Source organism: Quercus robur, chromosome 8, assembly GCF_932294415.1.
Source record: "Quercus robur chromosome 8, dhQueRobu3.1, whole genome shotgun sequence".
Lineage (NCBI taxonomy): Eukaryota > Viridiplantae > Streptophyta > Magnoliopsida > Fagales > Fagaceae > Quercus > Quercus robur.
The window spans coordinates 10,691,634-10,706,076 of record NC_065541.1 but is presented as its reverse complement, the minus strand read 5'-3'; the positions used below and the strand labels follow the sequence as shown (position 1 = coordinate 10,706,076).

At 32.2% G+C, this 14,443-nt stretch overlaps 1 long non-coding RNA gene across 2 annotated transcripts; it reads left to right on the top strand.

The window, feature by feature from the left end:
- Nucleotides 1-12,106: 12,106 nt before the first annotated feature.
- On the top strand, nucleotides 12,107-14,443 carry LOC126693904 (uncharacterized). Of its 2 annotated transcripts, none has more exons than XR_007645566.1 (2): nucleotides 12,107-12,486; nucleotides 14,124-14,443. It is a non-coding gene; the product is annotated as an uncharacterized LOC126693904 (long non-coding RNA). The 2 variants fall into 2 exon arrangements; XR_007645567.1 differs by having other exon boundaries at nucleotides 13,610-14,443.

Here is a 14,443-nt window from a genome sequence, read left to right as displayed (position 1 = left end):
GCGAAAACCCATTAAGAGAAATAACTGCAGCCTCTCTCCAACTGCATCGTTTTAGTCTTTGAAACTTGATTTGTCCCAATGTCCCATGAGAGGCGGTCTGTTAGATCTGATTGGCGTTTGGGTTTTGGGGAAGGAGAAGGGTAGAGAGATAGAGAAAGAGAGAGAAGGGTATGGCGTCTGCGTTTGTATCGGGTATTGTTTAGAAGTTGAAGATTATTGGGTTAGTTTTGGGGAGAAATAGATATTGGGTTAGACATAATTACGGTGTTTAGGGTTTTATTTATTTTTAATAATTTTATTTTTATAAATAATGCTGACGTGGAAAATTGTGGGAGCTTCAAAAGTTTCGGTTTTATATATATATATATATATATATATAGATGATATTATAACTAAAATATTTCTTAAAAAAAAATTCCAGTAAGTTCTAAAAAGTATTTGTTATTTAAAAGAAGAAGTATTAAATAATAGTTTCTCAAAAAAAAGGCCTTTTTTTTTTCTTTTCTTTTTTTTTTTTGTGTTTGGAGAGAATATTATACGGAAACTAAAATAAACAAAAACAGAATTTCAAACGGAAACACACACAAAAAAAAAAAAAAAGAGTAAATTTACTAACCTTTTCTAATTAATGGAGTATTTTATGAGTTGTTTTTCGTTTACTTTTTGTTCAAGAAGGGTCAATTGGCATGGGGTTTGTGCAGGTGATACACCCAATACTCTTCACTAATCTACACATATAATAATAGGTGAAGTTGGGAGAAATTAAAATTAAAATTCTAAATTAAAGTTCCAATTTTGTGTCATGTGTTCTAAATTATTTATTCTTAAATAATTTTATTTCTTAATTTTAGAATCAAATGTGGGACCATATTATAAATATTCATCCAAATGAATTATTAAGCACAAGTATAAGTGCTTGTGGAGTGTGGGGGACAAGGGCCGGGGTTCAAGTCTCCAAGAGGGAGTTTCATACACATATACACTTAGATTAAGCTAGAGTAGAATTCTACCTTGTATAAAAAAAATAAAATAAAATAAAATAAAAAGTGCTTCACAATAATAATAAATAAATAAACATGGACAATTTACATTTTATATCTAATAATATCCTTACAAAAATTTTTAAAGAGTTAACAAAATATAAAAATGACTATTATTAGTATTTAAATTATATATATATATATATATATGAATTATATTATACATATTATTGTTTATCTATAAATATATCCATGCATATGCATGGAGTTATAAGTTAGTTATCCTAATATATTGATACCCATGAAAAGTTTAGACCACTGTTACTCATCTTTAATTTCAATTTCAGTATAGTACATACAAAGTAGGATTTAATATACATTTCAAAATTCAAATTATATTTGTCTAATTTGATGCATATTTATCATTGTGCCTCCTCTCCACTAATTATCTATGGCTTCTTCTCATTAAAATAAAAAAATAAAAAAATTTATCTATGGCCTCTTCTCAAAATAATTATCCATGGCTATCTTCAACTACTATTACTCACATTCCATTTTAATTTAAGTAACCGTAATAACAAAATAAGATTTAATATACATTTCAAAACTCAAATTGTGTTGACTAATTTGATTCATATTCTAATTGCCTCAATTTATTCATACCCATCACAATTCTCACTCTTCCATTTCAATTTTAGGTATAACAAAGTCAGAATTTCAAAAGTACAAAGTTTAACTACAAAATTAGTTATAATTTAAGGCTACGACCTTATTCAATATCTTTTTACTAAATATGAATTTTGACAAATCTACCATTGGATTACATCTTATACTCTCTATGCTTGTAAAATTTTTAGAAAATTAAAAATCAATAGCTATGCTATCAATAAATTATTTAAATTGCAAGTTTTTGTAGTTTAAAATTATGTATAAAATATAAGTTTATAAATTATAGTAAATAATTTGATTCATAATTCTATTACTGTGACGAGTCTAATCGTTTCATATTTAAAACATTATTGATTTTTTTGGCTTGTTATATATATATGTTAATAATTATATAAAATAACGGGAATAGAGAACCATGCCCCGTATAAAATAGTTTGTTAACCCTAGAGTACAATAATATACTTGTGTACTTTATTAGTGATTATGTTGAATGGTCGATTATAATATGCTGTAATAAAGATGATAATTATCATTTTCGCTTTAATGTCCATTTTAAAAATTTTCTCATATAAAATTTTTTTCCTAAATTCAATTTCTTTCTTAATAAATTTGAATGAAAATTCCTTTGGAATTACCATTTAAAATCATATCCATGCTGCAGGATGGTGCAAAGTAGAGCGAGTCGGGTGAATTGTGCGAATTGAACAAATTGTTGCACAGTCCTATATGTAACTATTAGTGGGATTTCCTTGATATGCTCAAATACTTTATATTATTTATTTTGTATGACAATCAAAATAATATAGACACTTTTTAAATAATATAAAAATTAAATTGATCACGTGTTAAAATCAATATTGCGTCTTTGTTCATTTAAATATCAAAACAAAATAGCAAAAAATCAAAGCTATCCCTTTCTCTTGATCAATCTTCTTTTTCTTCATAGCATCCTCTTAAATAGGCTATATAGCCATAAGTTTCAAATGAACTTTTTTTCAAGAATCAAATTTCAAAGTCACCTACAATTTACAAATATGAAGTGGAGTACATCACAGCTTACAACAATTCTTGTAGGTAAGCATTCAAATCAAGTACAAAACAATACCGTCAAAAGAATTTAGGTTAAGTGCTGGATTATGAAATTTCAATATGTCTTGATTTCAAGAAAGGTGTTGCAAGCAGTAGTGCTATATGCAAGATTCGGGTAGTTGTTGATGTTAGGTTCTAAGACTTTAGGAACTAAATGTATTAGAACTTCAATGTGTAATGTGTTAGCAAACCATGATCAAAACTTAGAGTCTAAATTTAGGCTGCTTAAAGTGTATTTATTTGTAAAGTTAGAATCGAGTAATTGCAAAATTTATGTGTCTAAATTTGCAAGGCTCGATCGATCGAAAATTAGGCTCAATCGATCGAACCTCATGCAGATTAATTTTCTGCAAATTTTTTCCAACTCAGCCTAAGCCTGGTATGACATGTAGGGTTTTATATTTTATTCCAAGTATAAAAGGAAAAACCCTAGCCACGTTTTAGAAATTGTTGATATGCTGTGTGTTGAATCTCTTGTGAGATCTAGAGATGTTTACCTTCATACATACTTAGAGTTATCAAAATTCATGTCAAGAACTTGGTGATCGCTTCAGTTGCTGCATAAAGAATTTAAAGGAGATTTGAAACCTTTGAGTGGAGTCTCAAAGTCACAAGTTCTCCTACTTGTGATTGCAGTGAATCAAGGAAAGAAGTAGTTCGTAGACTCGGAGCTGTCACGTGGTCGTGATAGTAAGTTTTCTACACGAGGTAGTAATAGGATGTTAGTAGTCTAAGTTTTATTGTACAAATTTCAACTCTTTTATAGTGAATCTGTTTTACCTTGAGGATAGCTAGGTTAAATCCTTCCCAAGTTTTTTACCGATTTGGTTTTTCTGGGTTATCATATTGTGTGTTCTTTATATTTCCGCATTATTTACATAATATGATTTGAATGTGTTAACCTAGATCTAAATAATTTATCTAAGTAATCACTTGGCTAAATAATTAGGTTAAACAACTTGTATTTTAAGGGGTCTAAAAACGTACAGTTGACCATTAGCAATACCTTTGGCATTAGAACATGAGGATGCCATTGCTCCTTCATCACCATGGTAAGTTAGGTTAATGTTGTTGAGCTCAATCTTCTCACAAGGTTTGCCTTTGCTACATTCAAAAGTAACTGCAATTTTTGAGCTAGAGATTCTCTTAATATTTCTGTACTTAACATTAGAAATCTGAATTTGGGAGTCACCTTATAGATTAAAAAGGATTATCAACATGGTAAATCAAATTTTATATAACATATATTTAACATAACCAAAAACCTATGTGGAAAACGCAAGCACACATGCATAAGCATAACAATATTTGAACAAGAGTTAGGTACCTTTTCACAATTGCGAGATGGTCAATATTGTTGATCAATAATGATGGGGTTGTTGACATTATCCATGATGATGTCTTCAATGGTAAGATTGAAAACATTGCTTGTATAAGACGTAGCCCATGTTTTGACCCTCAATCCATTTTGAGTTTCAATGAAAGTGCAATTAGTCACTATTATTCCACTAACATCTTCTTCATTAGGTCCCCCACCAAGGCTTCCAACACTGATTCCATGACCCAGGCCACACATTACGTTCCTAATGTTTATGTTTTAAGAACCAGGACTCATTGATACACAATCATCTCAGGTGGCTATTGTTGAATCCAAGATTTGAATATTACTTGATGAACCAATATTATGTATTCCATCGGCTGCGGCGGAGCTACAGCAAGGCTTGGCCCCCACAAAATTTTTAAAAATTATTTTATATTATGTATAAGCCTTAAAAATTTTAAATGTTTAGCTACAAAAATAGAAGTTGCCCCCCCAAATGTTTGAGTTAGTCCAATGATGCTCTTAAAAATCAATAGAATTTTTCAATTGATCTAGTAGTTATAGAGACAAGGTAGTTTTTGTTTTCTCTAATTCGTTTTTTTGTACATGTTTAATGACAGCTTTTGTATAGTATTGGAGTTTAAAACATGATGAATTCTCCTAAAAAATTATCTTGCGAATATACAAATGTGAAAGTTATTAATTTTATATACAATATATTTATAAATTATAACCTACTCTAGTATCAAAATATTAATGTTTATATTTGTGTATGCGCGTTTATGCCTGAGTGTGATGGTTTATTTTGACTCGAGACTAATATATTAGTAACAAAATTTGGCCCCCCCAAACAAAAAATCCTAGCTCCAACCCTGTCCATCGGTATTGGGACTATCTTTTGGTGCTATTATATGAGTTTGATCAAATTTCATATCTTTGCATGCAAAAACGTTCACGTGGGCATTCTTGCTGTTGATTGAAGTTAGTTGAGTAAACCCTGAATTGGTGACAAAATCAAATCTCAACAACTGAAAAGCATAAGAAAAACATACAATGTGAATAATATGCATTTAAAATAGAATTACAATTTAAAAGTGTTCAAATTAAATTTTGTGGTTTATTTGACTTATATTTTTAAAAAATGGGAATTTTTTAAAATAAGTTTATTAGTTGTAAATAAAAAATGTGCCAGTAAGTTAACAAATCAAATATATACCTAAAAATAAATATACTAAATAAGTCAACCTCTAAACATATTATGAAAAAGAAAGTAAATTGTATAATTTTATTGAAGAGGAAAAAAATGTTTTTCTATTATTTATTTTTAAGGAACATAATCTAAGTACAAGGAAAAAAAAAAAGTAGATTATAAAATTTTGAAATTATTTGACCTATACAAAAGTCTATTAGATGGAAGCATATTAAAAAAGAAGACTACGAATGACTCGTGACAAATGGTCCAAGCACATGATCATGGCTACTCCATTTTGTAACCCAATTTAAGATGAATTTGTTGGAATAATAACTTACAATGGGAAGAGCTTTGCAATTTGGATCTTTACTGCAAGTATTGTCATCCCAAGCAGAGAGACCTAAGCCATCCAATTTTCCACCACCCCTAAGTACCAACCAGTCTATGTATTGGAAGGTAATCCAATGGTTAACATTTGTAAAGTTGTGATTTCCAACTATGTTGTGTTGGCTTTAATTCCATCCCAAATTTGATTGTAATTTCTTCAATTATTTTCCCTGTATACATCTGGGATTAATTGAAAGGGATGAGTGTGAGAGATCGGTGAAGATTCAAGTTTCAAAGGATGAACAAGTGGATTTCGCAACTGGCTTAAGATTTTCTCGCGAGAAGTTTACCTGCGAAAAGAGCCACGTGTAGAGCACATGACTGGAAGATGAAAAGTCGTGTCAAGCTGTATTTTTCACCAGTGTCTCTCAGGTAAGGCCAACCCGCAAAGGACCTACAAAACTTTCTGTTTGGCAAAAAGTTATGTTTTGTTTTACCATATCTTTACCCACACTATATATATCCTTATTACCCACAAATTGTAAAGAGTACTTTTCAGATAGAAAACTCTAGAAAAATACACTTGAGAGTTAGAGATTGTCATAACCACAATTATCTACACATTTCCTTGTGGTTTTCCTTAACTCCTACCTCTCCATCTCTAGATCCTTGAGAGGTTGCTAACCCAAACACTTACCACACCCATTATGAGTGTAAAGTGAGATTTTGGTGCTACTGGGAAGCATTAGAAGGAGTCATTCATTGGCGGACGCAATTAGGCTGAATTATGGGATCCGAAAAACTAGAGAAGACAAGGCTCTGAGAAGTCAACTGGTAGCAAGAGCTTGGAGTGCTCAAGTACATGGGGTAGACTAAACTTGGAGGGTCTTTTGTTATTCATGTACTCCAACTTTATTTTCTAGTGGATCGATTTCAACTTAGAGGGTCACAGAGAGGTTTTTCGCCAAGTTCTTCGGTTTCCTCTTCGATAACACATCTCGGTGTTATCTTGTGTTTGCAACTCTCTTCCCTACTCTTTAAGCTTTTCTTTTATTATTAATAATGGATGAATATGGCTTAGGGTAGTGATAACGGTTCTTTGCACTTATTTACTCTTATTCCGCACTTAGTATAAGTTAGAGTAAAATCTATCTAGCCGTAATTTTTAATTGGGGATCTAAACAAGCTCTTGTATTTTCGCACAAATCTGAGCTTTCAATTGGTATCAGAGCCAACTTCATACGTTCAAGTCACAGAAGTGTCATTGTGAGGGAGGGATTATTGGGGGGGCCATAATTTGACTCCCTACAACCACTCTAAAAATAGGCCCGCGTGGCGTGATGTCAAATGCTATAAAAAATTTGAGTGTATCTTCTTCATCACCAATTGGTTTTAAGGTGGAATGACATAGCTCACGGTCCAACAAATGGTATCAGAGCGGGTACACTTATCAAATTTCATTATCCTAGTGTGATCCTAGACCCCTTGTTTTGCTATGGATATGACAATGGCAAAGGCCAACATGAATTGTAGTTCATGTGTTTGTGATAATGACTCTATGAGCATCTTTGGAGATTGTCCTAGCAATGAGCACTTAGAGTTATTCAAGTCTAAGAAACATGCTAGAATGTTCATACACATTCTGAAATGCCTAGAGCATAGGAATCATGAGTTTCATAATAGCTTGTGTGAGTCTAATTCCTTAATTGCAAAATATAAGAGAAGGAATAGACATTTGTGTAATAAACTTAATGGTCTAAAAAGAAAGCTTCACTCATCCATGAATAATGTAAAAGAAGATGAGTCTTGCTTTGAAAATCAAGAATGTTTGTCTCATGCTTGTCTCTTTGTGCATACCGCATTGAAAGTGTTTAATTCATGTTTGTGGTATCTTGACAGTGGGTGTTCAAGGCACATGACCGGCGATAAATCACTCTTTAAGATCCTTAAGGAGAAGGAGGATGGTTATGTGACATTTGAAGATGGCAACCACTCACAAGTCCTAGGAAAGGGAACTATTGATATTTTGGGACTTCCTTTGTTAACCGATGTTCTTTACATAAAAGAGCTGAAAGCAAACTTGCTAAGTATCACCCAAATATGTGATGAAGACTTTCTAGTTCAATTTTCCAAGAAATGGTGTCTAATTCTTAGTGAAGAAGGTGTACAAATATTGAAGGGACTAAGGACCACCGATAATTGCTATGGCATAATTCTGAAGCCAAATGTATCATGTTGAAGTGCCCAAGTTAATCTGCTAGAGTTATGGCACCAACATTTTGGACATGCCAATTACAAGCAAGTGGCAAAAGTTTCAAAGCTTGAAGTCATGATTGGTTTGCCGAAATTTGAAAAGATCGAGAAAAATGTTTGTAGCCCATGTCAATTGGGAAAAAAACTAAATCAACCCATCCCAAAGTAAATGTTGTTGCTACATCTTGTCCATTGGAGTTGCTTCATGTTGATCTAATGGGTCCAACGAGAATGGAAAGCATAGGTGGAAAAAGATACATGGTGGTTGTGGTTGATGATTTCTTAAGGTACTCTTGGGTGGAATTCCTTAGAGAAAAGTCGGAGGCATGCGAAAAGATGGAAAAACTATGCAAGAAGCTTCAAAACGAAAAGGGAGTTCACATCATCAAAATTAGAAGTGACCATGGGAAAGAGTTTGAGAATGCTAAATTTGAAGCATTTTGCAATGAACATGGTATTAAGAAGGAAGTCTCAGCCCCAGAGATTCCACAACAAAATGGGGTTGTTGAAAGGAAGAATTGGGTGATCCAAAAGATGGCGAGAGTTATGCTTCTCAACAAAGACATTCCACAGAAATTTTGGACTGAAGCGGTGAACACATCATGCCACATTAGGAATAAAATTATCTTCCGAGTGGGAACAAAGAAAACGTCATATGAGATTTGGAAAGAAAATAAGCCTAAGGTGAAATACTTCCGAGTATTTGGAAATGAATGCTTTATTCTCAATGATAGGGAAAATCTTGGGAAGTTTGATGCCAAGAATGATGAAGGGATTTTCCTAGGATACTCCGTATACAGCCGGGCATATAGAGTGTACAACAAGCACACAAAGACGATGATGGAATCAATAAATGTAGTTATAGATGACGTCATACCAAAAAAGAGTGCTAGTGAGGATGGAGAAGCTCCAAGCCTTAAGAAGAATGATGGCAATGGTAACATGTCACAAAGTGATGATGGTGAGAGACAATCACTAAAAAAGGAATCTGCTCCTACCGCATCGAGAAGGGAGACTAGATCAACTCAAGGGTCATTAAGTCCGCTCACTCCTCTGGAAGTTCAGCCTTCAATCTCTCGTGATGAAGAACCCTCCACTTCTAAGAAACCCTCATCAAGAGTGATTCTCAATCATCCCAAAAGCAACATAATCGGTGATTTGGATGAAGGGCTTTGTTTGACAAGAGGATCGAGCTATAGTGTGAATCATGTGACGTATCATTGCTACCTTGCTCAATTTGAACCAAAGAAAGTGGAAGAAGTTTTGAAAGATGAAAATTGGGTAGAATCCATGCACCAAGAGTTACATCAATCTGTTAGAAATGATGTATGAGAGTTGGTTCCAAGGCCCAAAGACACACACGTGATTGGCACCAAGTGGATCTTCAAGAACAAGTCCAATGAGGATGGTGAAGTTGTTTGAAACAAATCTAGATTGATGGCTCAAGGATATACTCAAGTTGAAGGTGTAGACTTTGATGAGTCATTCACTCTGGTAGCAAGACTTGAGTCAATCTGAATTCTTCTTTCCATAGCATGTATTATGAATTTCAAGCTATATTAAATGGATGTGAATAGTGCACTTTTGAACGGATTCTACATGAAGAAGTGTTTGTTGAGCAACCAAAGGGGTTCCAAGATCCACATTTTCTGGACCATGTTCTAAGATTGAAGAAAACTTTATATGGGCTGAAGCAAGCACCAAGAGCATGGTATGATCGTCTCATGTCATATCTTTTAGATCATGGCTTCAAGAGAGGTTAAGTTGATTGGACACTTTTTGTCAAACGAGATAAGAAATCTCTCCTTGTTGCTCAAGTATATGTGGATGACATTGTATTCGGTTCAACAATTGATGACCTTGCTTAAGAATTTTCGGAAGAAATGAAGAAGGAATTCGAAATGAGCATGGTGGAGGAGCTAAACTACTTCCTAGGTCTTCAATTAAAACAATGTAAAGATGGGATATTCATATCTCAAGAGAAGTATGCCGAAAATCTCGTAAAGAGATTCGGTTTAGACTCCAAGAAACATGCATCCACTCCAATGAGTTCCTTGGTAAAACTAAGCTCCGATCCAGCTGGTGTGGAAGTAGATCCATCCCTTTGCAGGAGCATGATTGGTAGTCTCCTCTACCTCACTGAAGTAGGTTGGACATAGCCTTTAGTGTCGGGGTATATGCTTGTTTTCAAGCAGCACCCAAAGAGTCCCATATGATAGTGATCAAAAGAATCATTTGCTATGTCAATGGAACATCCGACTATGGGATTTGGTACTTAAGAGACTCAAATGACTGTCTAGCTGGATACTCGAATGCTGATTAGGCCAGGTGTGTTGATGATAGAAAAAGCACTTCGGGAGGTTGCTTCTACCTCGGAAACAATTTGTGTCATGGATGAGCAAGAAGCAAAATTTAGTGTCTTTATCAACTACTGAAGTTGAGTACATTGCAGCGGGTAGTTGTTGTGCTCAACTTTTGTGGATAAAAAAGCTTCTTCCTAATTATGGGATCTCTCAAGACACCATGTGCGTCTTCTGTGACAACACTAGAGCCATTAATCTATCCAAGAACCCTATTCAACACTTAAAGTCAAAACATATCAAAATTCGATGTCATTTCAGTCGAGACTTGGTGGAGGAGAAAATTGTATAGCTGGAATTTATCAACACCGACAATCAAAAGGTTGATATTTGCACTAAACCCCTTGATGGTCCACGGTTTGAATCTCTTCGTAAGACCATTAGTGTCGGTATCATCTCTTGACTCATATCTCTTGTGTGACCTACTCTTGTTTATTGGTTCATCCTTGTTAAAAAGGTCTCACATGTTATCATGTTTCTTTTTCAAGCCTTTGTTTGTTTTCCTTGTTTTTGTTGATCTTACTTTATTTGTTTTGTTTTTTAGTGTGTTGAAAAATTCAAAAACCCATAAAAAGTGAAAAATCTCAAAAAGTTTGTTCGCTTATGTTGTGTATATCACATGTGAGTTTGGCCTAGTACCTCCATACTAATGACGTAGTGCATTTATGAGTTTAGCTTATTATGTGTGCACATTCTTTAAGTGTGAGCGACATCTAGAAATCTACATTTGAATGTTGTAAATAGATCTTCAAGTTTGCCATGAATGATTGGTCAATAGTTTTGCTTGATCTTAATACATGCGTATACTTGTTCTATATATCTCCTCACTTTTTTTTTTTTTTTTCAAAAGAGCTCTCTAAATGTCAATCTCTAAAAGGAGAAAGAGCTGAAAAAGCCTTACTTCGAAAATTGGTTTGACTAGAAAAATGTAGAGAAAATTTGTATTAAAATGTATGGTGACAAAAGCCAAAGGCTTATTTGTCAAAGAAATATAAAAAAAAGTTCATGGCATTGTTTCTCAAGAAATTAAGTTGTGTTTGATCAAAAGTATGAAAAATAGAAGCCAAATAAAAAGCTTTCAATCAAGGACTCTTCCACCCAATACATTTTACACTATGGTTTCTCTACCTTTATAATGAATTTTCATAGATAAAAATGGAATAAAATTAACAATATAGTTAAGGACACAACAAAACTTCACTGCAATTTTACAATAATATTCCTAAATTTGCTTACCACCTCACATATGAGCTCACTACAATTTACAATTTATTATTATTATTTTTTAGTGGCCCATATGTGAAGTGATAATCTACTTTAGGAATGTTAGGGAAACACTATGCATTTTTTATATTAAACCCATGTTTTCAACCACTACCACTTGATTGTTATGGTTTCTCTGCTTTTAATAATGAATTTTCTTAGATAAAAATGTGATAAAATTAACAATAAAATTATGGTCACAACAAAACTCCACAACAATTTTGCTACAATATTAATCTTAAATTATCCTACCACCACCAAAATGAGAGGGTGAAAAACTATTCTCTTTCTTTGAATAGTGATCACCTCAATTTGCAAAAGAAACTCTAAATTCCACTATTGGCTACAACCTGCTAAATCTTCTAATTGTTGACGTATGCTACAAGATCTCATGTTACTTCATTGGTAGATAGGATTTTATTTTTAGCGAATTTATGTATTTCATTTGGTATAAGTTTGGGCTTTAAGTTTTCCAAAAAAAAAAGTGGATTTAAAACTGTTCTCTTTCTTTGAATTTGTTTTCAATACTATCAGATTTTTTGGTAATTGTATTGTCAAAGCTATTCATATGTTTTTTGTATTTTAATTTGCAATTACCAGTACTGTTTAGTGCCTATGATTATGTTCGATGATAAGTTAGAATTAAAGCTTTTAATTTTGAATGTAAAAGTCTAACTTTATATAGGTTCTCAAAAAATATAATTGGGAAACTTTTTTACAACAATGGAGAGGGGAATTTGAACCATGTTTATCCTATAAATTAAAGCAACTACCTTATGCAATAAACATATAAATATAATGCATTTTGGCTAAATTTTGATGCGTTTTGGGATGATACAATTATGTAATTTGATTTATGTTATCAAGATGTAATCTACAATTTTACATTGAAATTTTATTCATAATGTTCTACTCATACCAAAAGAATATATTCTGCAGAGTGCAAAGGTAGATATTAATGTGGAGAAGGTTTTCTTTTCAAAAGCAAGGGATATTAAATGAAGGCTTGCTGATACTAATTCCAAGATTGAGGTATGTTCGCATCAATAACTTACTCCATCAGTAATTTGACAATTTCAAGCACACTTTGCAATTTGGTGTTGGTATATAGTGTGTCATATAGTTAGATGAACAGCCTACATTAAACTTAGAATTTTTCAATATTTACCCAACATTAATATCTAATTATCCAATTCTATTAAATGAACATGTCCTAAATGGATTATATAGTTATTTTGTAATTCATTCTAAATTTTGAAACAGACCATATTTAAAATAAATAAAAAACAATTTAACATACTTATCATTGCATAGGTGTTCACTAAAGGCCTCTAATAGGTAAATTGATTTCTTATTCTTATATGATTTATCTTTTCCAGTGTTGGAGCTTAAATACTCTAAAACATTGAAAGAGAAAATCAAATAACTTATGCAGTAGGTGATTGATGGAAGATGTGATTTGCAAATTGTCCCACTGTCTACATTTATGAATGTTGAGAAAGAAGACATTTGAGGTCTTTTGCTTAGGCAATTGTACTATTGCATGCTGTTTTAAGAGCCATAATTTAAGAAAAAAGTTTCACGAAAGTTTCATTTCATATTTGTTATACAAAATCCTTATTTAAAGCATTAACATTTTTATTTTATGTTTTAGTATCAATTAAAATGTCCTCTTTTTTTATTATAATATGATCTACGTTTTATTTGTCTAATTAAATAATGAAAACAATTTATTTATTTTTATGGTAGTAGGTAGACGCCTTACAATTGGTAAACAGCTGAACATGCATATACATTACCCTTATCAATTTTAGTATCTTCTACTTGGGTTTTTACCAAATTTTTCTTTTTTTTACTCTCTGATCTTCCATGGAAATTCGGCAACACCTTATTAAAAGATAAGAAAAATATGATTATATTCTAATAGATACTTTCCTATGTTTTTTTTTTTATTGGATTTTGTTTTTAAGTAAAATTTTGATTTAGAAATTTTTATTAGACATGTTTAAAGGAAAAAGAAATGATAAGAGCTATCTAACGCTCATTCACATGATCTAGATTTTAGATGGTAGAACTAATTTTGCATTTGTATGTGATCTTCATTTGGAATCAATTTAACATTAACATTTTGTTCTAAATCTTCTGATATGTCCAGGTATGCAAAAAGATCCTCAATGGCTTGGTTGCTTACAATATTAGAACCATAAAGACTTTTAACAGAGAAAGCATGAAGTCCATAAACAAATGGTTAAACTATTTGACTTTTGGTTTATTTTAGGATTATAAATGTTATTTTGAGCTATGAATATAAATTTTTATGATGTTATGAAGAAAGGTTTTTGTTTTTCTTTTGCTGTAAGTTTAATTTTTTCCCGTTATTCAAATTATGTTAATATATATTATTATGATGAAGTATTATTTACTTTTGATGATGTTATATAAAAAAAGAAGTGTACTTTTGATGATGCTATACCGTGTTTTCATTCTTTTTCGTCTTTTTCTCCAATTGCAGTATACCGTGTTTTTTGTACCAGAAATTGGGTCTTATGCCAAAAATAATAATTGAATCAAGAGACTAAACCTACATTTAGAATTCATTTCTATCTAAACTGCACTATGATTATTACAAAATCATTGATTTAACTCTCTCCTTTTCTGTTTTTGTGTAGGTGATTTTGTAGATTTCCATGCACCAATGTATATCTTACATGCCCACATTGCTTATCACGAACCAAGAACTTGTGCTACAAATAACAAAATAATGTTATGAACAATTTTAATGTTGTAGCTTCATTGATGGTATGTACTTAAAATGATTTCAAGCAGCTTCATTGATGGCATGTACTTAAATGATTTCAAGCAAATGCTTCAAATATTGAACCTTACTGTATTTTAAATTTTTTCCATAGAGAGTGGCTTGGCTGAGCCTAATAGCACTGCTTCGAATAATTGTGTATTACTTTCAACCCAACATTTGGTGTTTTTGAAA